At 39.3% G+C, this 27658-nt stretch overlaps 1 protein-coding gene across 8 annotated transcripts in view; it reads left to right on the forward strand.

The window, feature by feature from the left end:
• The window catches only part of slc7a2 (solute carrier family 7 member 2), a 324691-nt gene that overhangs the window by 198359 nt on the left and 98674 nt on the right, over positions 1-27658 (forward strand). The window contains exon 1 of one of the 8 annotated variants that reach the window (XM_039750939.1): positions 9454-9801. The exons of the other annotated variants lie outside the window; for them this stretch is intronic. The gene's annotated coding sequence lies outside the window, so the exon portion shown is untranslated. Of the gene's footprint in view, positions 1-9453; positions 9802-27658 lie in introns of those variants that run through there. 8 annotated transcript variants of the gene reach the window in all.

Below are 27658 nucleotides of genomic sequence, written 5' to 3' on the forward strand. Positions count from 1 at the left end.
TCTCCCATGACAAAGTATTTATTGTTGGTGAATTTAACATTCACGCTTGTTGTCAATCAAAACCTTTGGTTAATGACTTTTTATCACTATTGGACTCATTTGATTTTATCCAGCATATTAATACGCCAACTCACTCTCTCAGTCACACCCTTGATCTTGTTCTTGCACGTGATATTTTAGTCAATAATATTGATTTATGTGATGTTTCTTTCACTGATCATTTTTCTATAATGATGGATTTGAATATTACTGTTGATATCCTGACTACTAGTTGTCCCCCACACTGCTATCGCTTTCTAACTTCTTCTATTATATCCGATTTTAAAACCATATTCTCTAGTCTTGATGTGCATGTCCAAAATGATGGTATCGATGATTCATGAAACTACGTGATTGCTGCACTGTCCCTGTCGAACTGTGGAACGGCGTTGGAAAAAAGATGGTCTGATTGTGTCTAAACAGATTTTTAGGACTTCTCTATTCAACTTCCAGGCTGCAGTTAAGAAAACTAAACAAAATTTCTTTGCTGATTTAGTGTCCCGTCATTCTAAGAATCCTAGGGTCTTATTTAATTCAATTAATGCGGTCATTCACCCTCATTCTGTGATGGCATTAAATAGCACTGTTCATTCATGTGAGCAGTTTCTTTCATTCTTTTTCAGCAAAATTGGTACTGTCCGCTGTGGCATTGTTCAAACTGGCTATGAACTTCTTACTGTTAAACAGGGCATTGTCTTGGAATCTTTTGTTCTTGTTTCATCTTTCACAGTTAAAAAGAACTATTGACACCCTTAAACGAGCTCTCTGTCCTCTTGATATTGTACCACCACGCCTATTAGTGGAAGCCTTTGATGTTTTGGGTCCATCTTTACTAGCCATTATCAATGATTCTATTAGTGAGGGATCTGTGATCTCATTTTTTAAACATGCTGCGATGCGTCCCTGTCTAAAAAAGGCAGAAATAGATCCTGGAGTTTTAGCCAATTTTCACCCGATTTCCCAACTGCCATTTCTGGCTAAAATTTTAGAAAAAATTATTTATAATCAATTGGTTGATCACCTTAACTCAAATAATTTATTTGAGATCTACCAGTCTGACTTTAGGCGTTATCATGGTGTTGAGACGGCCTTCCTAAAAGTATTCAATGACATCTCTATTATTACTGACCCAGGTGGTGCTGCAGTCCTTGTCCTCCTTGACCTGTGTGCTGCCTTTGACACTGTTGACCATGAGATATTGCTGTTGCGGCTTAAACATCTTTTTGGGCTTAAAGGGGCTGCTGGTTCAGGTCATATTTAACTGGTAGACACTTTTCAATGACTTTAAATTCCTCTTTTTCGTCTACTGCTCCTCTTAAATATGGTGTTCCTCAGGAATCCATTTTGGGTCCTATTTTATTCTCTATATACCTTCACCCTATTGGAGCTATTTTTAGGAAATTTAACATTTCTTTTTACTGCTATGCTGATGATACTCAGGTTTATATTCCTGTCTGCAACTCTAATAAATCAACTGCACAACTGACTTTCTGAACTAAGATCCTGGATGGCTAATAATTTTCTTGATCTGAATCAAAATAAAACGGAGGTGCTTATAGTGGGTCCATCAGCTAAAGCTCAAATTGGTATTGGATTTCTCAGCTCTTTCTCTGTCTTTTGCAAACCTCAAGTCCACAATCTTGGTGTTATCTTTAACAGTAACCTCTCTTTTGAGAAACAGATTGCTTCTGTAGTCAAGGGTTGCTTTTTCCAGCTTCGTCTATTGGTAAGATCAAGCCTTTTTTATCTTCTAGGGATCTTGAGAAAGTTACACATGCTTTTATCTTTCATCGCCTTGATTACTGCAACTCGCTGTATTCTAGGATTAGCAAATCCCTAATACGTATGTAGGTTACAGTTGGTCCAACTGAAACTGATTGCTTCCTGGTTGGGGCAAGAAAGTATGATTCTGTTTCTCCAATATTAGCTTCTTTGCACTGGCTGCCCATCAGTTTTCGAATTGATTTTAAAATCTTGTTGCTAGTTTTTAAATCCTTACATGGGTTTGCTCCTGCCTATTTATCCAAATTGTGTGCTTTACACCAACCATCTAGAGTGCTTAGATCTTCTGGTCAGTTGTCTCTTGTTGTCCCTCGTACTAAGTGTAAAACTAAGGGGAACAGAGCGTTTGCAGCTGCTGCTCCTTGCTTGTGGAACTCTTTACCTCATTACATAAAGGAGTCGTTTAGATTAAAGACTCATTTCTATTCACTTGCATTCCATGACCTTCAGTAATACTGATGGTTTCCTCATTGTGATTATTTCTTCTATTTATTATTTATTTTATTTCTGTTCATATATTTTATCTCTATTTATGTTATTTGTATGTTTTCTTTTATTCTAGTATTGTAAATCACTTTTGCCACAGCATTCCTATGTTGTTTTAAATGTGCTATATAAATAAATTGACATTGACATTGACATGAACAGCCTCTAGAAGTTTTGTTTCTGGGCATGCTGAAGTCCACTATCTTTTCTATACTCTTGATGTGATCAAAGATAATAGTAAGAAATAGGTAAAACCTCTGGGTTAAATGTATTTGATAGTGTGGCTTTTACATGAGAATTACAGTATGTAAAGAATGGAAGAAACATCAGCATAGATGTTGGAATGTAAGGAATGACAAAATCCTCATTTGTAATATTTGAACAGAAAAGGATCTTTGGGCTATGCCAAAATTTCTAGGAAGAGTGCCATATCTGATATTGACAAATAAAGCTATTAGATAGATAGATAGATAGATAGATAGATAGATAGATAGATAGATAGATAGATAGATAGATAGATAGATAGATAGATAGATAGATAGATAGATAGGTACTTTATTAATCCCAGGGGGAAATTCACATACTCCAGCAGCAGCATACTGATGATAAAAAAATTATTAAATTAGAGAGTGATAAAAATGCAGGTATAACAGACAATAACTTTGTATAATGTTAACGTTTACTCCCCTGGGTGGAACTGAAGAGTTGCATAGTGTGGGGAGGAATGATCTCCTCAGTCTGTCAGTGGAGCAGGACAGTGACAGCAGTGTGTCGCTGAAGCTGCTCCTCTGTCTGGAGATGATACTGTTCAGTGGATGCAGTGGATTCTCCATGATTGTCAGGAGCCTGCTCAGTGCCCATCGCTCTGCCACGGATGTCAAACTGTCCAGTTCCATGCCTACAATAGAGCCTGCCTTCTTCACCAGTTTGTCCAGGCGTGAGGCGTCCCTCTTCTTTATGCTGCCTCCCCAGCACACCACCGCATAGAAGAGGGCACTCGCCACAGCCATCTGATAGAACATCTGCAGCATCTTATTGCAGATGTTGAAGGACACCAGCCTTCTAAGGAAGTATAGTCGGTTCTGTCCTCTCTTGCACAGAGCATCAGTATTAGCAGTCCAGTCCAATTTATCATCTAGCTGCACCCCCAGGTATTTATAGGTCTTCACCCTCTGCACACAGTCACCTATGATGAGCACGGGGTCCGTAACGGGACTGGGCCTCCTAAAATCCATCACCAGCTCCTTGTTTTTGCTGGTGTTCAGTTGTAGGTGGTTTGATTCGCACCATTTAACAAAGTCCTTGATTAGGTTCCTTTACTTTTCTTCCTGCCCACTCCTGATGCAGCCCACGATAGCAGTGTCGTCAGCAAACTTTTGCACGTGGCAGAACTCCGAGTTGTATTGGAAGTCCGATGTATATAGGCTGAACAGGACCGGAGAAAGTACAGTCCCCTTTATTTATTTATTATTTTTTATTTATTATTTATTTATTTATTATTGAGTCTTCTGTGGCAAACATCTTTCCAAACCATACATGATCATCACATCACAATGTAGTCTACAGTTCGTTCACATTCACATGATTGTTTGTCAGTTACCTAGTATTTTCCCACAGTTGAAAGACATACCACCTTGGTCAGTGTTTGTCTGAAGTTGTCTAAATGGTTATGTACATGTTCAAAACAAATGACTGACAGCCTTTCACACAACCCTTTACCAGAACTGAAGCAAGATTAATATTTGGCTGCTTTAGTAGTCCAAGAAAACTGTTTATAATATACAGTAAATGAGAAAATGAGTAACTGAATAGTTTTATGTTGGAATAACTACAACAAGAACAACATTTATTTATATAGCACATTTTCATACAAATAATGCAGCTCAAAGTGCTTTACATGATGAAGAAAGAGAAAAAACACAAAATAAATAAGGATTAAAATAAGGGAACATTAATTAACATAGAATAAAAGTAAGATCTGATAGCCAGGAGGACAGAAAAACAAATAAAACTCCAGATGGCTAAAGAAAAAAATAAAATCTGCAAGGGTTCCAGGCCACGAGACCGCTCAGCCCCCGCTAGGCATTCTACCTAACATAAATGACCTCAATCAGTCCTAATGGTATTCAGGGTTCTCATGGAAGAACTTGATGATGACGGTTATGTGGATTACTACTGTATCTTGCTTCTTTCTACTAGCCCTAATCACTGCTTTCCCTTATTTTAAATGGTTTACCAGTCTGTCACATCTTGATCTTTTGTTCAGAAATTTAGTAGATTTCCGCTCTACACCCACTCAAAGTGACTCACATGGAAACAAGTCCGTCCTTTTCCTGGCTCTGCCTATGAAAGTGTGAGAAGCTGCCTTATCCATTTATTTCATTCAGGTATGCTGGATCTCCTCTTACAGCTGTTTTATTAATTTTGTCCTGTAGTGGGTTTATATTTTTGTTCTGCTAAATTATTGCTGCAGCTGTTTTATTTATTTATTGAAAATCATAGTAAAAGCTAGTAAATGGCAGACAACCTGAAATTATAAAAACATCCACTGACAAAACTCAATCCCAATGACCCATCCAAGTTCATTCTTTACTCTATTGTAATTAAGACTCCTTTATTTGTACCTATGGTACCTGAACATTAGTTTCAGATACTTTTTTTGATAGTAGAACATTCCTTAAACTTTTGTGACTACCCAGCTTACCCAATGATCTTCTTTTGGATCTAACAGACCTTTATAGTAATCCTATGTTTTTGATGCTAACAGAAATTAGTTTGTGTACAAAGAACTAGCATGTTTTATTAAATAATTGTTAGTAATAGTTACACTGCTGACAAGAAAGTCCTCCCTTTCATTGTAAGTAATCAAGAACTTGTATATTTTCTTTTCCCATAGTTAATTCATTTTTATGCATGAGTTTAAAAGAGTGCTCCTAGACAGCCTTTAGAGTTTCTAACACATACTTCAGATGTGACTTCACGGCATAATAACAGTACAAAGATGTTTTATGTAAACAAAATAGTTACAATATTCATTTAACTATGTAAAACACAAAAAGCAGTATCCAAAAAAAGGAAACCTGGCCATTATAAGCTTAAGTCATTTGCACTGCTTATAATACAGATAGTTCCTCCAAGATACATGCCATTTCTAGCATAGCAGATAAACTGGATTTGCATCAGTTTGCTTTCCATGCAAATAGATCCATGGAGAATGCAATTTCTAAAGCTATAATACTTGCAATACTAGCATACTGGGAGTAATGCCAAATAGTTTTCATTGAATTGTAAGGGGCAATGAAAATAAATTTAAACAAAACTAAAATGAAAAGGTGACACTGGGACCGATAATTATAGGGGTATAAGACACACATAATGGTAACAGATAAGACTACAAGTTTTAAGAAACATTGAATATTAACATAAGTACAGTATGTGGTTGTTCTTTCATAGTTAAAGGAATAAATTCTTAGCTCACATTTATTGAATCAACATATTCCAGTTCTACAGACACAGGTAGTCAGTGCCTAAACCATTCCCATCAAATACAAGATAGGAACCAACCATGGACAGCTTCTTAGTCTATTGCAGTGCAAACTCACACTTACAACAGGCCACTTTAGTGTTAATATAGTGTCTTTGAGATGTGCCAGGATAACCAAAGTATCTGGAGAAAAACACATCATTTTTCACTTTTTAGGTATAATTCATTTTCTTTGAGGAAGACAGACACATAGACATTATGCTTGTTAAGTGAACATGAAAATAAGAGTTTCACTTTAATCTGTTCATACCAGAATTACTACATGATTTATTTATATTTAGTCACTCAGATGATACACATTTTTGTATTGCCTTGGAATATAAAGAAATAGATATAATTTGTTGGTATGATAGAAAAAATACTGTACTCAGCAAGCAAGTCAAATACATTTTCAATTTATAATTAAACAATTGGTAAATGCTGTAATGATTAGTTGATATAGTTTCAAATTGTAAATGTTGGATTAAATATCTCTGCTTGGCTGTTTTCATTTATATCCATGCACAGCTACCATTATTTGAAATACCACTCCTGCAAATACATCTTAGTTTGCTTTTGGTAGACACCTCCACATTGCATCTTTTTATGCCATAGCTCAAAAAATACTGTACATAATAAAAACTGCTATGCCATCACAGTAGTACAGTAATTAATCCTACTATTTCATGAATCCTGGGTTCAAATCGTGCACCCTGACCTTGTGTTCCTGTGTTTCTGTGGGCTTTACTCAGCATACTCAGGTTTTCATCCTACATCCCCAAAATGTGATGGTTAAGTTAAGTAATTGTTCCAGATTGGCCAAGTGTGATTGTGCTTGAGTGGGCCCTGTTTTCTACCTAACACTAACCGCTATCAGGAAACAGTCTGTTGTCCTGCGACTCTGAATTGTATTAAGGGGGTTGGAGAATGTTGTGCAGCCCACATACTGTATTTTACTATGTGTACAACCTTTATAACAAAAAAAATTGGTGAAAGTGAATGCCATGGTGAAAGTAAAAAATAAAGGTAGTTATTGTAGTGTTGAATTTTCCTGAGTGAAATGATATTACAGTATATTACAGATCTTAAAGTAACTCAAAGCAAACCACAAGCAATGTTGGGTTTTTGTTGTCAACAAATTGCAGAAGTTAGATAAATAGTGCCCTCTACTGGGGTATTTTCACTTTATTTTGTCATAAACTTGGTACTGTAAATTATTGATACACCCCTTGTCATTAATTTTTTGAGATGTACATCTATACACAGTAGCACATACGGTACTGCACATATCCAATGTTAGAGATGTATGATTAATACTTCATTTTTTGTATAACTCTTTGCTGTAATGGTTACAACAAAACATGGCCGTATAAAAGACCAATGAAATGACTTGCTTATTTAATTTGCTGCAGTCCAGTTATTACAGTCAAGTTATTATACCTTATTATAATTTGTGTTCTGTTATTTTCACCTGATTTTACAATATAATGTAAGTGAATTCTTATTTTGTTTTGAATACATGTATAGTTTTACATACCACTTTTATTTTCTGTTAATTTATTAAATTAGTTTTAGAACTAGGCTGCTTTCAAACAAATCATCATTTCTTTAACTTTAATGTGTTTCTTGTCTGTCCTTGTCTTTTCAATTTTTTATATTTTTGATATGATTGTTGTCGAGCCTGTGCCTATCCAGGGAGCAGTAATTAAGCATACTTCATTCAATGGAGTAAAAGAGTGGTGAACAAAGTATTAATTATTTCAATCAGAAACTCCTTTATCTATCTATCTATCTATCTATCTATCTATCTATCTATCTATCTATCTATCTATCTATCTATCTATCTATCTATCTATCTATCTATCTATCTATCTATCTTTCTGTCTGTCTGTCTTTGCCAATACTGTAGATGATTCCCCATCAATAAAAGGAATTCACCAATTATTATACTATAGTAGACTTATAATATGCTTTCATAACATGCACATTAGTTAAAAAAAGTGTAGGACAATATAAAGTGTAAGCAATGGCTCAGTACCCATCATAGAGTAAAAGATTAACACTGCTATGGCAGTAAGGAGACTCATCATAGAATGTAATGGCTTCTGCCCAGAAATTATCTCATATAGCACTCTTCATAGTGGTGTATCTGATCAGACTTTATGAAATGCCCATGGAGGCTAGTGCTTTATTAGATATCCCTCTCATAACTACTGTCTACAAAGATTCCAAACTAAGTCCCAGGATAGAGCCAACATACACTGTCCTAAACACCTGTACACCACACCTCTTCTACATAGAACTGCTTTTCTGACATTATGTAAAATATTTTCTCTGTGTTAGATGTTTGAAAATGATTTCTCTAGCTTCACCAGTGAGTTTTTCAATCTGATACTGTATTTCCATTATATATTGTCTGTAAAGCACCCTGTCATGGTATATACAGAGAACGGTGCCATATAAATGAACAAGTGAATGACTGATTGGCAACAAACGGATACATGATCTGTAGTATTAAGGGGAATCTTCTTCTCTGAGGCTTGTAATATTACTAAAGGATTACATTAATATCTTACATCATGTTGTTGGTTCTGTTCAACCATTTTTGTATAATCACTATTATGGGCTACTTAGAAAGCATGGCTTGTTACTTACACCTTACATATTCTAAGGAAGATGATCAGTAAGACATTTAATTTTTTCCTTTTTATTTTATAAAATCAAGGGGATTTGTATGAGCACAGAGGAGAATACTGCTCAGGCCACCCCCACAATCTACATTCCAGTTGACTAAAGTCTGTCCTGGACCTGCCAATATTTTTGCTGGATACAGCAAGCTGTAAAAACACATTTCAGCACTTGGCAAGTCAAACAAGGGTCCTTGATTTAATCACAAGATATACTTTCAGAATTAAATTATTGCTACCAACTTCTTTGAAGTCAATTGCAATGCCATTTTCATTAGAGAAAACAAAGTCACTTTAAGATATAGCAGTGTCATAAACACATCATTTTTGTCATCTGATCTTCTTTTATATGAAAAGTTTCTAATACAGAAAGCACTGGTAAATGAAGTGCTATGTCAGGTAATGTATAAATGGAGCAGTCCATCAACTGCTTTGCTCACAACCAAGGTGTCCATTTAAGCAGATATTTCTCAAGTCAGCATTTCAAGAAGTGACAGGTAAGCAAGCTATTTCTATACTGTTAACTACCTATCCTGTCTAATGGGGAAGTACACAATGAGCATCTCTGTTAAGTTGTTCGGCTTTTAGCCCATTCGTGTCTCTTTGACCTCTAAGCTTGCGTACATTTAGCTGCTCTTAAAAGCTGCACTAGGCAAACAGTCGTGTCTGCTGCAATATTTGCCAATAGCAGTTACCTAACCATTTATCAGTGGTCACTGAACACATTGGCAGCTGTTGCAGGAGTGAATGTCTTTCTATGCGTGTGTGGCTCTATGTGTTTGTCAGATATCTGTGAACATACAAGGTTAGTCTAACTGAGCATGCTTCCCCTCATCTGAGGGCCTCTGTGTTGACTGAGAACCAACATTTTTTGGCACACCATTGCCTCCAACTGTCTGAGCCTAAGCCAATCTACATTATTGACAGTAATTGTCAGTTTTGCAGTTGTGTTCAATGGCTGGTATTGGTCAATATCCTGTGTGTATTGGAGGCCAAGTTCATAATATGACTGGACAACAGAAAGAGGGAGTGAAAAGAGAGAGAAACTGTAAGCAAGAATGAGGGAGGCTTAAAAATAGACACTGTGGTGCTGTGCGTCAGCAGAAAGATGCAGCATCTGAAGATGAACCTTTTTTTAGTTGCAAACACGAACCCCTCTTCCTTCGTCAATCTCAGCTTCTACTCTCTGTACCCTCTGGGATTTGTCTGTGTGTGAGTAGCCTATAACATGTTTCTGTTTCAGAAGTGCACTGAAAAAATTTTTTTCGGAACTAACTAATTCAGGTAAGTTATATTGATTCTGAAAATTGTTACTAGTGAAATTAACCATTTATATTTTCATATAATTATTTTAAAGTAAATCCATTTTTTAAAGTGATCAATTTTTAGAGGTTGTAAAGAGATTACTAATGCCCACAAATATATTTTTCACTAAATGAATAGGAAATAATTGCAGTACTTGGGTCAAGCGCCTCTTAAAGGTGTCTTTGTACTTTTTATAAGGATGTCTCGTGCAAGTTATTCAGATTTTCTAAATTAATTAAATGAAACATCCAAATTAACACTTATGGAATAGTATGGTATGTTTTATAATAAAAAATGGTTTCTTAAATCACTTAGTTTCAGTATATTATGGTAGATACTATCCTCTCTTAGTAAAATTTAGCTTTTTACCAATTGATAAATAGATGAATTATGACACACCTAACATGTTTCAGATGTTCTCAGAAGAACTCAGTATTCCGTCTGAGAAACCAAAATGTGTGTGTTTGGAGTAATACAGCATGTTACTACAAGAATTGGATTTTTTATTTTGTAACGCGCAATCATAAATTGCAAATGTTCTCTTAATTCTCTTAATTTATTATCTTTGTTCTAAAAAAGTCACCAAGTCCTCTCACCCTGAATTGGATTACAGTATTTGGGCTTTTAATGGATGGATGGATGGGTGGATTTTTTTTCTATTCAAAAATATGCATATCTTACAGTATTTTCATGTTTCCATATCTGTGTGTGTAATTTTTTGACTTTCTTTTGTGTTATCATAATTTCTCTGTCCTACCACTAATTGTCTGGTTGATACTATGTGCTGATTATTCCATCTGCTTATTATCACATACTGCCTTATTCCCCTCCAAGTCAACTTATTTCAGTAGCCTGTATTACATTAATTAATTTTTTCCATTTTCCCACAGGCAACTTTTAATTACATTTTATTATTCCATTTGTTCTCTATCTGCTGTAAGCAAAGCAGAAATATTCTACAGTTTTTCACCTTGTAGCACTCCCTATCTCTATTGCACATACGCGTAATGAATAGAATTATGTTAACATGTTTTTCTGTAACATTGTTTCTCACTTTAAGAAGTGCAGTGATTGTGTGCATGTATACAGTATAAATGTATCTATTTACTGTATGTACTTAAAGAGCTTCTGTAAAAGCCTAATTTTCCATGGGGAAAATTACATTTCTATCCAATTTTACTTCACAGTTTTGCTCATATTGAACAAGGATTTATTCACATGTTGTCAAAAATACACACAATCAATTGGTACAAATACAGCTCATGTCATTGTGAATCTGCATCTCACTTTATGTCACTTTTTTCTCACTGATCCAGACGAGAATGCAAGTAATTCATGTTTGAGGATAAAATATGTATTCTGTGTTTTGTACACCCAAGCTCTGTCCTTGTGATCTAAGGTAAAAATGTGAGTTTTTTTTAATATTGCTTTGGGATTTACTTAAAAAATGCAAGTCTATTGAGTTTAGTTGGTATCTTAAACTTTGTGAGACCAAGAGAAATACTCAACTATTTAATATGCTTTAATGTATTGCAAGTTTATTTGCCTTTAATAATGTGTATATATTCAGCTAAATCATGGGAAAACAATTCCTGTTTGAATTGTAGGTGATGGGTTTTTACTTATTTATTATTATAAAACTAAAATTTCATAGGTTCATTTGATTCTGATTACTGTATATACATAAAATTTAAAACATAGGTGTGCATTGTGGCTTTGGATATGGTTCCAGTTTCTTTACAGCAGGTTGGGCTAGTATATATGAAAAAAATGATGGTTCCACGTCGTACTGACAATGACTGAATAATGCTTGTATAAAATGTTTTTGCTTTAGGAAAGCATTAAGATTACAGAGAGTAATTTTATGAGAATTAAGAGACGCTGTTGTATTTCATTTTAAATTTACTATTATTTCACAAAAGAAAGCTTACCAACAACCCATCCATTATCCAACCCGTTATATCCTAACTACAGGGTCACGGGGGTCTGCTGGAGCCAATCCCAGCCAACACAGGGCGCAAGGCAGGAAACAAACCCCGGGCAGGGTGCCAACCCACTGCAGGGCGCGCACACACATACACACACACCCACCCACACATCTTTGGACTGTGGGAGGAAACCAGAGTACCCGGAGGAAACCCACGCAACCACTGGGAGAACATGAAAGTGAACCCGGGTCTCCTAACTGCAAGGCAGCAGCGCTATCCACTTCGCCACCATGCCGCCCACCATGAACATTCTGAAATGAATTTATTATAACTTCTTGAAATTAATTTATTAAGGAAATTCTAAAGAGCGAAATGTATGTTAATAGCTGCAGTGATTTCTTTCTGCAAAAGCAACTGTAATTCTTCCTTTTACCACACTTGGGCTGCATGCTGGTACATTTGTTAATGCTTTACTTGTCCAGGGGTCTGGTTTTGAATCCTAGCCCAGTAATTTTTATTGTGGGATTTGCACAATCTCTAGATTTCTGTGTGCATTTTTATATGGAATCGTTTTCTTTCCATAGGCCAGGTATATGCCTCCTAGTTTGATTATCATCGTATTAGTCAGCTTAGTGTGATTGCGTGTGGATGTTTGAGTTTACACTGTAATGAGCTATGGCCTCCTGTGAACATCCTATCTGAGTAAGATATTTGAACAAAGGCTTTCTGAATAGATGTTCTAACAGTGCATTAACACTACCAAATAAAGCATCCTGCCAAACCTTCACAATGCTAACTTTTATTTATGAAGCTGATGCTAAGGATGTTTTTTTCTAAATGTGGGGCACTGTGTTATTCCCACTCTGTCTTATTGTTTTTTGTAGGACTTACTACAATTTGACGTTTCCTTTCTTCTTAGTAGTAGGCACTTTAATATCCCTAACATGATATACTGAATTCAACATAACATAACATTGACACATAGACAACAATCAGTTATGACATTCAAACCTAAGAACTGAATCCTTGAAACTGCAGGCTAACCACTGTCCTACCTTACTACCCAATTTGAATTACTACTTTCTTTCTTTCTTTCTTTCTATTGCTCTTACATTTAAATTCACCCTTTTTATACATTTGAGATTTAAATAGTTTTAAACTTTTTGTACAATCAGATTACTTGTTTGTTTTTGTGAATGAGCTCGTTTCACCTGTTCCCACTATGTCTTATATTTTTAAAGTCTCACATATTTTCTTTCTTCTCAGCGGTCTTTCCTGTAATTTCCTGTAATTTAAATATACTAACATAACATTCATAAACACACTTAATTCAATCCCAGCAGCACTGAGTGCAAGACAAGGAAGAGCACTTGGTAAGGAGCCATTCCATCTGAGGGCCCACTTATGCAAACACCTTCACTTGCATTTGGACCAAATTAGAGTTGCCAATTAATGAAACCTATTTTGGAATGTGGGAAGATAACTGAGATACAGCTTATTTTTGAAAATCCATATAGAAATAATAATTAGTGAAAACAATGAAAAATTCCACATGCAGCATTCAAACTACGATCAACATGAAGCACTACACCAATTTAAATGTGATCTGTATTTACAGTATTTATGTGTATTGGTCTTATATTCATATTCAGTGCCAGTCAGTCTTTTCATAAATATGAGTTTGAATTTGTCTTTCACCTTTATGCACAACTGGATTTATGCTTAATCCTTGGTATTTTTTGTAAATGAGCTCTGCTGTGTTGTTCCTACCATGTTTTATTTTTTTGTAACTCTTACCACCTTGACCACAACTCTCATTTCCACAACTATTACCATTTTATGTAAAATGTTTAGAATAAAAATTCCATTATGTTATTATCTTAAGTGCCTGACTTACAGTCTCTCATTCCCTTGCCAAATAATTTTGTGGTCATGGCTTAATTTCACATGTATCCACTGGTATATTTTGATCCAGATATTTTTGTGTAATTTTCTATGGAGAGATATGTTTTATGTTTTTCTGACATCGTACAGTTTGTGTAAACAGCCTACTACATATTTCCTGCTTTTGTGGCTACAGTTTTGTTTTTCTAAAATTATTCCAGTTTATAAATGATTGCATCAGGAGTGGATAGCTAATAACAAAATTGTTCTTATAACTCATCTAAGTTGGTTTTTATTCATTGGCAGAATATTATTTTGATTTGGATGACTGGTCTTAAATGGATGTTATGATTGTGACTTTTTATCGAGTGAGCATAAAGAATTTTGTGCTATGTTTACTATTTCTTGCATTAATTTCAGATGTCTGTCATTTTTCGATGTTTTCCTGCAACATTACTAGAAATAGATTTGGATACTGTATGTCTGCATTAATAGCTGCTAATACTAAGAATTAGAAACTTGTTAGGAGTGTGATTTTTGATATTGAAGAAGTTCTTGTCAGGTATATTTTTCTTTCGGGTCAGGCCCTGTTATGCAGATACCATGTTTTAGTAAAAGAATATTTATGAAATCGATGGATGGATGAATGTGAGTAAAAGAATTGTATGCATATGGTTCTTTGTTGAATAGATAATAAAGGAAAATATACTGTACATTCTTGATGTATGGCCAAGCACTGTAAGTGTTTGAACTGTTTTGATAATATTTGTGTTTTCTCTATAAATCTTTTTGATATCATTCATACCTACTGAGCTATGCAATTTAAGCTGGGTAGTTAAGTAAAACCATGTGAAGGCCTTTGTGTGATTCCTGGACTGTATCTTTTGATTAATTGACATTGCTGGCATCTTCATATTTAATCCATGATTGAAAAGTTCATCATCTTCTTGGGATTTCATGTTATTTTTTTCAAAATGTTTGCTTAATTGATGCCTAGAGCATACTGAGTATTTCAGTTTGCTTGCTTTAGGTCATCACCAGTGGGCATGCCATACTAATGTACCATGTTCGCTATGCTACCAATCTAGTTTTTTTGGGCTACTGAAGCTGTTATCATGGAACTTAAATTAAAATTTTATGGGAATCATTCTATAAAAACCTTAAAAAGAAATGCAGTGCATGACACCATGTGTACACGAAAAGCAAAGTTTTTGCTGTTAGTTCAGCCGCTTAGATTATGCTTAATAAATACTGTACATACAGTCATAGCCGAAATTATTGGCACCCCTGGAATTTTCCCAGAAAATGCACCATTTCTCCCAGAAAATTGTTGCAATTACAAATGTTTTGGTATACATGTTTATTTCCTTCATGTGCATTGGAACAACACCAAAAAACAGAAAAAAAATCCAAATCTGACATCATGTCACACAGAACTCCAAAAATGGGCCGGACAAAATTATTGGCACCTTTTCAAAATTGTTTTATTTGAAGCATATGATGCTCGTTTGAACTCACGTTTGGCAAGAAACAGGTGCTGGCAATATAGTAATCACACCTGAAGCCAGTTAAAATGGAGAAAAGTTGACTCAACCTTTCTATTGTGTGTCTGAGTGTGCCACAATAAGCATGGAGAACATAAAGAAGTGCAGAAAATTTTCTGAGGACTTGAGAACAAAAATTGTAGAAAGATGTCAACAATCTCAAGGCTACAAGTCCATCTCCAGAGATTTTCATGTTCCTTTGTCCACTGTGCGCAACATAATCAAGAAGTTCACAAAACATGGCACTGTAGCTAATCTCCCTGGACGTGGACGTAAGAGAAAAATTGATAAAAGACTGCAACGAAGGATAGTCCGAATGGTGGATAAACAGCCCCAATCAACTTCAAAACATATTCAAACTGTTCTGCAGACTCAGGTTGCAACAGTGTCAGCGCGAACTATCCGTCGACATCTGAACGAAATGAAACGCTATGGCAGGAGAGCCAGAAGGACCCCACTGCTGACACAGAAACATAAAAAAGCCAGAGTAGAGTTTGCCAAAATGTACTTGAGGAAGCCAAAATCCTTCTGGGCGAACATCTTGTGGACAGATGAGACCAAGGTAGAGCTTTTTGGTAAAGCTCACCATTCTACTGTTTATAGAAAATGGAATGAGGCCTACGAAGAAAAGAACACAGTACCTACAGTCAAACATGGTGGAGGTTCTAAGATGTTTTGGGGATATTTTGCTGCCTCTGGCACTGGATGCCTTGACTGTGTGCAAGGCTGTCTACAAAAGGTAAAAACACTTGAAGAGGATTCTGTATTTTAATGGATGCCAGTGTAGACAAAGCAATTAAATGCCAATGTGACATAGCATTTTATTTAATACTTTGCACAGGATACCCATTGGAAATTGAATCACTATAATTTACCATAAAAGTGGTAATATCACTAAAATGTTCTTAAGCACCTGATCTCTGCATATTATCCTGTACAAAATCCTGTTAAGCCATTGAGTTTTTCCTTATAAAAGCATAATTCAATTCATAGTTTTATTGGTTCTTCAAAAAAGAAGAAGTCCACAGATATAATTTATAAAGCAGTTGACAATACTTTTATTTCTAAAGAACTCTGCAAAGATACCAATTTATGCAAGAAGTACACCCACCAACTCCAGTTATTTTATAAATAATTAAATCTTGATTTCCTACAGTTTCATTAACTACATAGACCATCACAATGTCCTTGTAAAGCAAACAAGTTACTGTATAATGTAGTATCAGCCTCAGACTCAGGTGAGTAACAATTGATGGGTCTGTGTTTTCATGCAGCCTTACTTAATATAAAGAAGTCATTCTGAATTTTTTAGATCTTTGCAAAAACTTTGCTTAACTCACACCTTGAGTTTGATAGGAAAAAAAGTCTGTAAAACCGTTGATGAGTGACCCAACATACCTCACAGTGGGCATACTAACCTAATACAACCAACCTTCCATCCCATGAGCCTCATCATATGTTGTTGATTGTTCTGCCATTTTGCCTGTATATTATTTTCAGGGTCTCATTAGTTGACACTATGATTTGCTTTATTTCATGATTAGCATTACTTTACATGATTGTTAATTATCAGAATCTGATTTTGGAACATTTGTTTTAGTTCATTTTTGACATTTTACTGTTGTCATTTGAGTTGTTATAAATGTTTATTGCATCATTGCAACACCATGTTGTTTAGGGATTTTTTTCTGCAGATGGCATCATTTTGTGACATGAACAACACCTGTTGCTGGCTATACAGGCCATTGAATATACATCCACCACTATTAAAGATGCTGATGTATAGAAATTTGTGCAGGTACGTTGTGTCAGTTAAAATATTAAAATATAATAGCAGTGAGCTAAAGCAACGTAAGAGAAATGCTAAGAAAGTAAAAGATCAGGCTGGTTACAACTTTTTTTGTCTTTTGGTTAGGAATTCAGAAGTGTTTTGGTTTTGGCTCCTATGATGAATGTGTACCAAACCTACACCCTTGTTAGCTTTTACTGACTTAATAACAGAATACATTTTCTTAATTTTAAGCATATTGTATTGAATATTTAGTTTTTTAGTATTCTGTTTAAAATGCTTATGGGTATGTAATGTCACTCTATTATAATAAAAAATCTTGGGAGACAAGACTTTTTATCCTGCGATGAGACGTGATCTTTTGAAGAGAGACACTTCCACATCCCGCGAGACAAGACTTTGTGCGAAGAGATTTAACTGAGGCCAGAAATAAAAGACAAAGATTAGATGACAAAGTAAAACGTCGTAAAGAATTCAAAAACATCGGTGCGATACACATGCAGAGCAGGCTAGAGGTAATGGAAGTACGAAAATTTGAAAGTCTCAAAAAAATGATAGTAAAGATTGCATTAGCGCAAACAAACCGAAATTATTACACGGTGAAATAATGGAACAGTGAAAAAAGATCAAATATATTGTTTGGATTTAAACTTTAAGTCGGAGACTTGTAGATTGTCTAATTTGTGTCGCCGTCAGGGAAAGTAGTGTTTCTTCCCAATACAGAGGCATATCCACGAGAATTAAAAGATTGGTTGTTTGGTGAAAATGAAATCCCACAAGACAAAATTTCAAGCCCTGCAAGACAAGAGTTTATGCAAAGAGATTTGGAAAAGTCCTGCCCACATCTAAAACATTTACTATCACGCACATGATTCAGTCATTTCTCATTTGTGTGAATACTATTGTCAGACACAGTTTGTGTAGAGAGAAAGAAACCATATTCAAATAATCAAAATTCAAACGATATTGACAAAAAGGTTAAAGCGAAAAGATACTGTATATATGGACATAGGTGATATGGCAGAAGTATGTAGATATTGTTTGGCTTTAAGCTTTAAGTCGGAGACTTGTAGATCATCTAATTCGTGTTGCCATCAGGGAAAAGAAGAGTTTCTTTCCAATGAAGAGGCCTATCCACGAGAATTAAAAGATTTGTTGTTTGCAACCGGCAGAGATGCAAAGCTGTTGGCGCATAGCGCAGGCAGTGGGGTTGGTAAGCAAAACGAACAGGGGGCGATTAGTGAGTTTATGCATCAAACCAATTTAGAGTGTGGGATCAAATCCATCTAAATATTGTTTGAAATTGCAGAATCTAGTCAGAGAGTGGTGGAGCCGGGAGCTGAACCAATTTTCCTAGGGCTATAAGACAGCTATTCTAACTATTGTTCACCATGCCACTTTTTACTGAATCTGAAGATTCAAACTTGTTTGCACTGGTGTGCACTGAAAAAATTTGCTGCTGAGTATGGTATAGTTATAATTAAAATCAGCACATTCAAATCAAATGTTGTAGTCCTCCCCTGGAAACTTGTTTGGTTTTTTATTCAGGTAAGGGCTGCCCTACATGGAGGATTTCAAGTACATTGAGGTCTTGTCTTCAGAAGAAGCTTTGCATTTGCCAGTCAGTTGCCATCTCCATTCTTACCTATGGTCAAGAACTGGTTAGTTACTAAATGAATGAGATTAAAATGACAAGCAGCTAAAATAAGGTTAATTATCAGAGTTGTTGGGGTTACTTTCTGTGATAGGGTGAGGAGCTCAGCAATAGGAGAGGGCCTTGGAAAAAAAACCCTGAATGGAGATGAGGTAGTGTTGATGGTTTGAACATTAGTTAGGACACAAGGCATAGCGTTGAGAGATTTAATCTCTCAGCTGGCCCATGAGAACCCCATAAATTGTTGGAAGAAGTTATTAAGGATAGGGTATCATGGTCAGCCTAGCTCAGTGTCTTGCTTCTGTGACCCTCATTATGATATGTGAAGTGAAAACGATGGTAATGTTGATATTGTATAAATTACAATGCTCGCCAGTTGTACACATACCAGCAAAATATATACAGTATATACTTATAATTATACAATACTGTAGCAGAAAAGTAATGAGACTGATTTTTTAACATAGCATCAATGTTATCCCCTTCAAAGTAGTTCCCTTGGGCAGCTGCACACTGATGGAGACGTTGTTCCCACTATTGGCAGCAGCGCTGGAAGTCTTCAACCGGTATGGTCTTCAGCATGTCCGTTACACTCTTTTGATGTTTTCTAAAGTCCCGAAATTACGTCCTTTGAGGACATTTTTCAGTTTAGGAAAAAGGAAAGAGTCACACGGACTGAGGTCAGGTGAATAAGGGGGCTGGGGAACCACAGGAATGCCTTTTGAGGTCAAAAATTCTGTTATGGAGAGGGCAGTGTGACATGGGGCGTTGTCATGATGGAGCATCCATTTGTCTGCAATGTCTGGTCTCACGCTAATGACCCTTTTCTGAGCCTTTCAAGGACGCCTTTATAAAAACTTGGTTGACAGTTTGTCCTGGAGGAACAAATTCTTTGTGGACGATTCCCCTTTTGTCAAAAAAACAAATCAGCATTGATTTGATCTTCGATTTGCTCATTCGAGCTTTCTTTGGTCGAGAAGTGTTTGCAGTGTGCCACTCCTGACTTTGCCTCTTGGTCTCAGGATCGTATTCAAAAATCCATGATTCATCACCTGTGATCACACGACTAAAGAAATCTTGCTCATTAGCGATTCTGTCAAGAAGATCAAGACACTTGTTTTTTCGATTGTCCTTCTGCTCAATTGTGAGGTTTTTCGGCACCATTTTGGCACAGACCTTTCGCATGTGCAAATGTTCAGTCAAAATTTGATGAACGGTAAATCTGTTCAAATTTAATTGTTCACTCAACATTCTTAATGTTAAAACGACGGTCTGATCTCACAAGAGTGTCCACACATTCGATGTTTTAATTGGTTTTCGAAGTTGAAGGCCTCCCTGAATGGTGTTCATCTTCAACGTGTTTTCTGCCTTCCAAAAATGATTTGTGCCAGCGAAAAACTTGAGCTCGGGATAAAGAATGTTCCCCATAGGCCTGTTTTAACTTTTCAAACGTCACACTTGCCGATTCTCCAAGCTTAACACAAAATTTAATGGCACAACGTTGCTCCAAATTCCGCTGTTCCATTTTGCGTGACGCACAACCAAAAACACAACTTCGCTAATAGCAGTCACAAAAATCACGTAGTTAACAGAAGGAGTTGAAAGTCGCACTGAGCTATGGGAGGGTACTGATACATGTGCTCTATCAAGGACAACAGCGCAGCGTTGCCAGATCGCTTGCAGTGTTGCCAGTCTCATTACTTTTCTGCCACATACTAGACATTAAGCCCGTTACAATAACGGACGCTAGAACAGTAGTGCATAAACATTAGTAGGAACAGTCTATATTAAATGGCAAGGGACCTTGATCTCATTATGTTTCTTGTCTTAATTTTTTTTGTCAAAAATATTTTTGCAAGAAGCCCAAAGTAAAATAATAAAAATAAAATAGAAACGTATGACAATACAGTAAGTATAATTAATATTGCCTTAGTGTAAACCTTTGTAAAATTTCTGTAATACACAATATCTGAAGAAGATATTTAGGAAAAATGTTCTTACCTCATTAAATTTTTCTATAAAATTTCATTATAGACAACATTTCTTGGAAATATTCTGTCTGAGTTTGGCAAGAGTTTGCCTTTTTCAGGACCATCTACAACCTTGACAACAACATCTGGATAACTTCTGACTCTTGATAATGCAACATATAACTGACCATGGCTGAATACTGGTTCTGGCCAGTAAATGCCAACTTTTTGTAAGGTTTGCTCTTCTGAGTCTTTCTCTTTTAGCGTTTTTCTGATGCTCATTTTCTTTTTCTTCAATCGATCTATTTGTTCGTATTTTTTTTGTCTTTCAGCCTTTCTGTTGTTGATGTTTACTTGTTGAACATTCTTCCAGATGTTACTTATATAGGATTTGATTGTCTGTGTCTTTTGTCCTACTTGACGTGTCCTTTTTTTTTGGGTGGCATGTTGTTAGTAGATATGTCCTTAATATTTTCTCTTACAGTAATACTGGCTTGTATGTGGCTGTAATATGCGTCAGTGTATTGTGTGCCTTTAAATTTCTCCCGCAGTAATACTGGTTTGTATTTCCGTAAAATGCCTGTAATTTTCTCTGACAGTAATACTGGCTTTGATGTCCGTAATATGACTTCAATTTTCTGTCACAACAGTGGGCAATCAGCAGACTGTCCCCAGTAACTGATGTAATGTGTGGAGTGCAGTTGATAATCATGACTGTGTCTTCTCCCCAGCAAGTACTGTGCAGTTCCCCACCAAGTATTTTAATCTGTGCTGGCGTGTAGCTGATTATTGTATGTGTGGCGTCTCCCCAGCATTATTTGCTTATTATGCGCTGCCGTGGATACGCCATTCACTGTGTTCCCAGCTTCGAGTGTGTGTGCGACCAAGATGCGGTGCGCATGGGCGGGGCACGGTGCGATGTGCCGGCCCTGCTTATGCGCACTTCACCAGAAGACACACACACACGGACACCTGGACGCACACAGGGCTTTTATTAAAGAGGATGATATATATATATTGTCACAAAACGAGACAAAGACAGAAAAAGGTTTGGGGCAGCCACCCATGTAATTAGGTATCCTGGCTGCAAAGTCGTTTTCTTTTCAAATACCAGCACTGAAGTGCTTACAACAGAGTCCAAAACAAGACTGACAGAGAAGGGAAAAGGGAAGGCTTTTAAAGGGGAGGCAGGAAGTGAGGTCATAAGGATGGGCACGTGTTCATCTTTCATTGGTTTAGTCCCGGATGTGACATCAGTGGGGCGGGAGCTGGCAAGGTCTGTTTACATTGGCTCGGTCCCAGAAGTGACGTCCAGAGAGACAGGTGGAACCTCCCGGGTTTAGGTCTACAGGGAAGTGAGAAAGAGAGTTAGTGCACTCTGCCACATCCCGGCATGGCTCAGAACTGCCTTCACTCGAGCCCTTTAGCTGCCTCCCATGCGCGCGTGTGTGACAAGGCCCCCCCCTCAGCCCAGACCCGTCGGGTCGGGCGACCCTAACCGAGAGGTCGTGAACCCGAGAGAGCATCAGCGTTGGCATGGAGAGCACCCGACGATGAACGAGCGAGAACTTGTACGGCTGCAGGTCAAGAAACCACCGGGTGACCCGCGGATTCGACTCCTTGTGCAGGGCCATCCACTGTAGAGGTGCATGGTCCGTGACAAGGGTGAACTCACGGCCCAACAGGTAGTACCTCAGCTGAGTGATCGCCCATTTAATCGCCAGAGCCTCCCTCTCCACCGCGCATACCTGGTCTCCCGGTCCAACAGTTTCCGGCTCAGGAACATGACGGGGTGTTCGACACCATCGACACTTTGGCTCAGCACGGCTCCCAGGCCTGTGTCCGAAGCGTCCGTCTGGAGGATGAAAGGCAAAGAAAAGTTAGGTGCCATCAAAATAGGTGCGGACGTAAGGGCCTTCTTCAAGTCACCAAATGCAGTCTGTTTTGCAGTCCATACCACAATGTTCGGGCCCTCTTCTTTGTTAAATCAGTCAAGCGCTTCTCAAAACCGGGTACAAACCGGCGGTAGTACCCGGCTAACCCGAGAAAGGCTTGGACCTGCCGCTTGGTTCGCGGACGGGGCCATTTCAGAATGGCATCAATTTTGGAGCACTGTGGCCTTACGGTACCCCGACCCACCAGGTAGCCTAAATATTTGGCCTCGCTTAATCCAAAGAAACATTTCTTGGGATTAATCCGAGCCCGCCTCACCAAGTGTCCGTAATACCGCTTGGACATGCTGTAGGTGTTCCTTCCATGTGCTGGAATAGATGACCACGTCATCTAGGTAGGCAGCACTGTATGAGTTATGAGGCCGAAGCACTTTGTCCACCAGACGCTGAAAGGTTGCTGGAGCCCCGTGTAACCCAAATGGAAGGACACGATACTGCCAGTGTCCGCTAGGGGTACTAAACGCGTTTTTCCTTCGGAGTCCGTTAAAGGAACCTGCCAGTACCCTTTGTCATGTCAAGTGTGGTCAGGTATTGAGCCTGTCCAAGCCTCTCGAGGAGGTCGCCCACGCGTGGCATTGGATAGGCATCAAATTGGGAGACTTGGTTAAGCCGACGGAAGTCATTGCAGAACCTCCAACTCCCGTCAGGCTTACCGACGAGCACAATGGGGCTGGACCAGGGACTATAACTTTCCTCAATTACACCTAGTTCCAGCATGCGCTTGATCTCAAGCTCCACTTCAGCCTTTTTTGCCTCGGGAAGACGGTACGGGCGTTCTCGGACAACAACCCCGGGCTCTGTCACAATGTTGTGCTCAATCAGAGAGGTCCTTCCGGGGTGTTCACTGACTACCTCTCGAACGGTCCGGATAACTGTTTCCAGCTCCTGCCGCTGCCTGGGTCTCAAGTCTGTGCCAAAGTTAAGGTCGTGTGTGTGAGCGAAGAGTGAGCGGGCTGGCCGGAGGAGGGATCGGGTCCCTGTCCTTCCACGGTTTCAGCAGGTTCACATGATAAACCGCTCCTTTGGCCGGCGATTGGGTTGACTCACCAAATAGTCGACCAGTCCCTTCCTCTCCTTAACTTAGGGGGCCCTGCCAGTGGGCAAGCAACTTAGAGTGGGAGGTAGGCACTAGGACCATGACCCGATCTCCGGGTGGAACTCCCAAGAGACGTGCAGCGGTTGTAGTACCGGCCTGTGCTGCTTGAGCCTCCTCCATGTGACTTTTAAGGACAGGCCAATCTTTCCAAATCTATCCAGAACTGCGCCGATATACTCCAGTATGTTAGTGGAGGGAAGAGCCTCTTCTTCCCAGCCTTCTTTCAAAATATCCAATATGCCCCGAGGTTGTCGCCCATACAGTAGTTCAAAGGGGGAGAACCCCGTGGAGGCTTGTGGGACTTCCCGATAGGCAAAAAGGACGAGGGGGAGGAGCTGATCCCAGTTCCTTCCATCCTCGCTGACCACCTTACGCAGCATTTGCTTGAGAGTTTGATTAAACCTCTCTACTAATCCGTCGGTTTGAGGATGATACACGAGGTTTTAAATGCTTTATTTTCAGTAATCTGGCAGTCTCCTTGAACGCTCCGAGGTGAAGGGGTCCCCTGGTCTGTCAAGACTTCTTTGGGGATCCCCACGCCAATACCCCTAGTAATTCCCGTGCGATGGCTTTAGAGGTAGCTGAGCGCAACGGAACAGCTTCGGGTATCGTAGCATAATCCACGAGGACTAAAATGTACTTGTGTCCTCGGCTGAGGGCTCTAGAGGTCCCACCAGGTCGACCCGATTCTGTGGAAGGGAACGTCAATCAATGGAATAGGAACAAGAGGAGCACGGTCCCTCCTAGGAATCTGTCGCAGTTGACACTCCGGGCAGGAAGCGCAAAAGCGACGAACCTCCTCATTAATTCCTGGCCAGTAAAACCGGAGCTTGATCCGCTCCAGAGTTTTTTCGGTGCCCAGGTGGCCACCTAGGAGGTGGGCGGTGCTAGCTCGCAGACCTGCCGCCGGAAGGTGCGGCACTAGCAGCAGCCTCGCCTCCTGCCCGTCATGCATTGCTACACGGTAAAGGAGGTCATTATCTAGCACAAAGTAGGGGCCCTGTGGCATCGACTGACTAGTGCGCTGGCCATTGACAAGGACCACTGCATTTTTTACAAACTTCAGGGAGTCGTCATTCCATTGCTCCCTTTGAAAGAAGCCGGCGTCTTTTAAATTGAAACCGCAACACGGAGAGAGGGTCAGCGCCGACCTCAATGGGCGTGGTTTCCTCCCGCTCCGCCGGCGCGGGATGACGGTCAGCCTGCGACGGCCGGGAGTTGCCACGTCAGCCAGGACGGCTGCTTCCTCTCTGCCGGCTGATTACACGGCGTGGAGGCAGCTTGAGACGGTTCATCTCCGCCCATAACGAGGCCCAACTTAACCCCGGAGTGGTATGTGTCTCACGCTTTTATTTCAGACCAGTCCCCCCTAGTATCACCGGGTGTGGAGGATCAGGAAGGATTGCCACGGTTACTTTCTGGACTGACCCTCCGTAGCTAATGACACAAGCGGCGGTCCTGTACCAGCGGGTTTCCCCGTGGACACAGGTTATACTGGTCTTGAACTTTAGCCATTGTCGCGTAGCACAAAGCGGCGGGCAACAATGGAAATGTTGCTGCCGGAATCGAGCAGAGCGAAGTTTTAAACCCGTTAACGATCACCACGTCTGTATGCGGGACCGTCAACGGGTTTGTCAGAGCACACCAAGCCCTCCTCCCCCTCCACCTGCATTCCTCCTCGCCTCCAAGCGGTTTTGCGTGCCCGCGCGCCGCGGACACCGATACAAGCTCCGGGCTGTACAGGGAGGGGCTAGGTCTTGGGACGTACCCCGGCTGAGTTTGCAGAAGGACGGTTCTGCTCTCCCAGAGTGTGAGGCCGCCTCTGTGTTTCCAGAAGCTCTATGAGCCCTGACATGTTCAGAACTGCGCCCCAGACCGGCTGGGTGAAGCCCTGGGGAAGTGCTTTCAGGAGCAGATAGCAAGCTACCTGCTCAATGACCTGGTAGGGCTTGTTTTCCAAGGGCCGTAGCCACTGCCATACTTTGCCCATAAGGACCAGGCTTGTTTACTGGTCGGCCTCTCAGGGTCCAACCTCCACTTTGTTATTTCACTCACCTGCCAGTCTGGGGCACCCCTGGTGGTAAATGGGGCTGTGGTTTCACTGGGGGCAGGCACTCTCCCCAAGAGAGCATACTGAGTCCCTCTTGTCTCCCCCCAGGGCAGCCCACTTCGGTGAGCCCCACCCGCACACTCCCTGGCCTCTCTAGATGGCCTAGTTCTGCGTGCTGGGAGCACGCGTACCGGGGCACCCTCCCCGCCTGAATACTCGGCCCCGGTACGCTCCCACCTGGGTGTTTTGCAGGTCCTGTCTCCTTCTCTTCTGGGACTTCTCCATCCTGCCGACTACGCCACTGTCACAAAACGGGACAAAGACAGAAAAGGTTTGGGGCAGCCACCCATGTAATTTGGTATCCTGGCTGCAAAGTCGTTTTCTTTTTCCAAATACAGCACTGAAGTGCTTACAACAGAGTCCAAAACAAGACTGTCAGAGAAGGGAAAAGGGAAGGCTTTTAAAGAGGGAGGCAGGAAGTGAGGTCATAAGGATTGGGCACGTGTTCATCTTTCATTGGATTAGTCCCGGATGTGACATCAGGGGGGCGGGAGCTGGCAAGGTCTGTCTCCATTGGCTCGGTCCCAGAAGTGACGTCCAGAGAGACAGGTGGAACCTCCCGGGTTAGGTCTACAGGGAAGTGAGAAAGAGAGTTAGTGCACTCTGCCACATCCCGGCATGGCTCAGAACTGCCTTCACTCGAGCCCTTTAGCTGCCTCCCATGCGCGCGTGTGTGACAATATATATATATATATATATACCTGTTTGTATATTTTTGCTCATTTTGTCTAGTGTACAGTACATGATCAAACGTTACATTTTCTGTTTGAATTTTTATACTCTATTTGTAAATATTATACCCCTACCTGGCTCATAGATGGAAGTGTGATTAGTTTGAAATAAACTGAACTGAATTCAATATTCTGGGAATCATTCTCAAGTTCAGGAATGCTCACTGTAGTTCCTTTTAAGGTTAGGCTTCTTCTGTGTGGGAGCAGCTTCCCTACCATTCCATTGTTTTACCATTCCTTAATGGACCTCCCATTACAAAGTGAAAAAAGTATATTACAAATTAGCAAATAATTACTTTTATTGGAAAATATATGGTGAATTTAAAAGGAACAAATAATAAAAGGGTACAGATACATTTTTTTCTGTCAAGTCATCATTGAATATGGAAGGACAATCAAAACTTTGTTTTTTTAATTGTTTTGCTTTGGCACTGCTATTGCTCAGTATAAATCAATCACTATACAAGAAACTGGCACATAAACTAATGTTTTTCAATGTTTCTGTTAATTTTACCTAAGAGAGCAGCCAAAACTGGATTATTTGAAAAACAAAATTCCACAGTTGGATTGCCACTGTATTTATTGTTAAGTTCAGCCCATCATAATTGTTTCCCACATTCCATTATCTCTTAGTATTATTATTTTTGGTCTGGTTCACTAGTCCCATGTGTGTTATTTTAATGTCTTCCTTGTCGATTTATTTGTATTTCATTCATTCTGCTCTACATGCTGCTTGGTTTCTTTAATTCTGGAGTCTTAACCCTGGCTTTGTTTGGCTCATGGCCAGTCTCATGTCTTTGAGGAGGTCGGAGTTGATTGATAGAATGTAGCCAACCCATCTTGAATTGTGATGGAATCTACTGAGAAAAAAAGCAATATGTAAATAACAATTCGATAAAGATAATGAGTTAAATAAATGATTAGAAACAGATGCAGTACAATGAAACTTGGTATTTTAGTTGAAGTTTTACTTTTTACGACAAGGGTTCCCACCCTGCAAGATAGCATTTCAGGTTGTGTGACACAGAGAAAGACTTTGTCATGATTTTTCAAAATTGAGTGAAGTGTGTTATCTGACTTTACTGTGGTGCAGTTGGTGTCTTGCAGTCTGACATAATTTGTAGGTCATTCTGTTAGTGCTCCTAACCTGTTTTATGATATGAAACGAATCCAGCATC

This window comes from Polypterus senegalus, chromosome 4 (genome assembly GCF_016835505.1).
Source record: "Polypterus senegalus isolate Bchr_013 chromosome 4, ASM1683550v1, whole genome shotgun sequence".
NCBI classification, from domain to species: Eukaryota; Metazoa; Chordata; class Cladistia; order Polypteriformes; family Polypteridae; genus Polypterus; species Polypterus senegalus.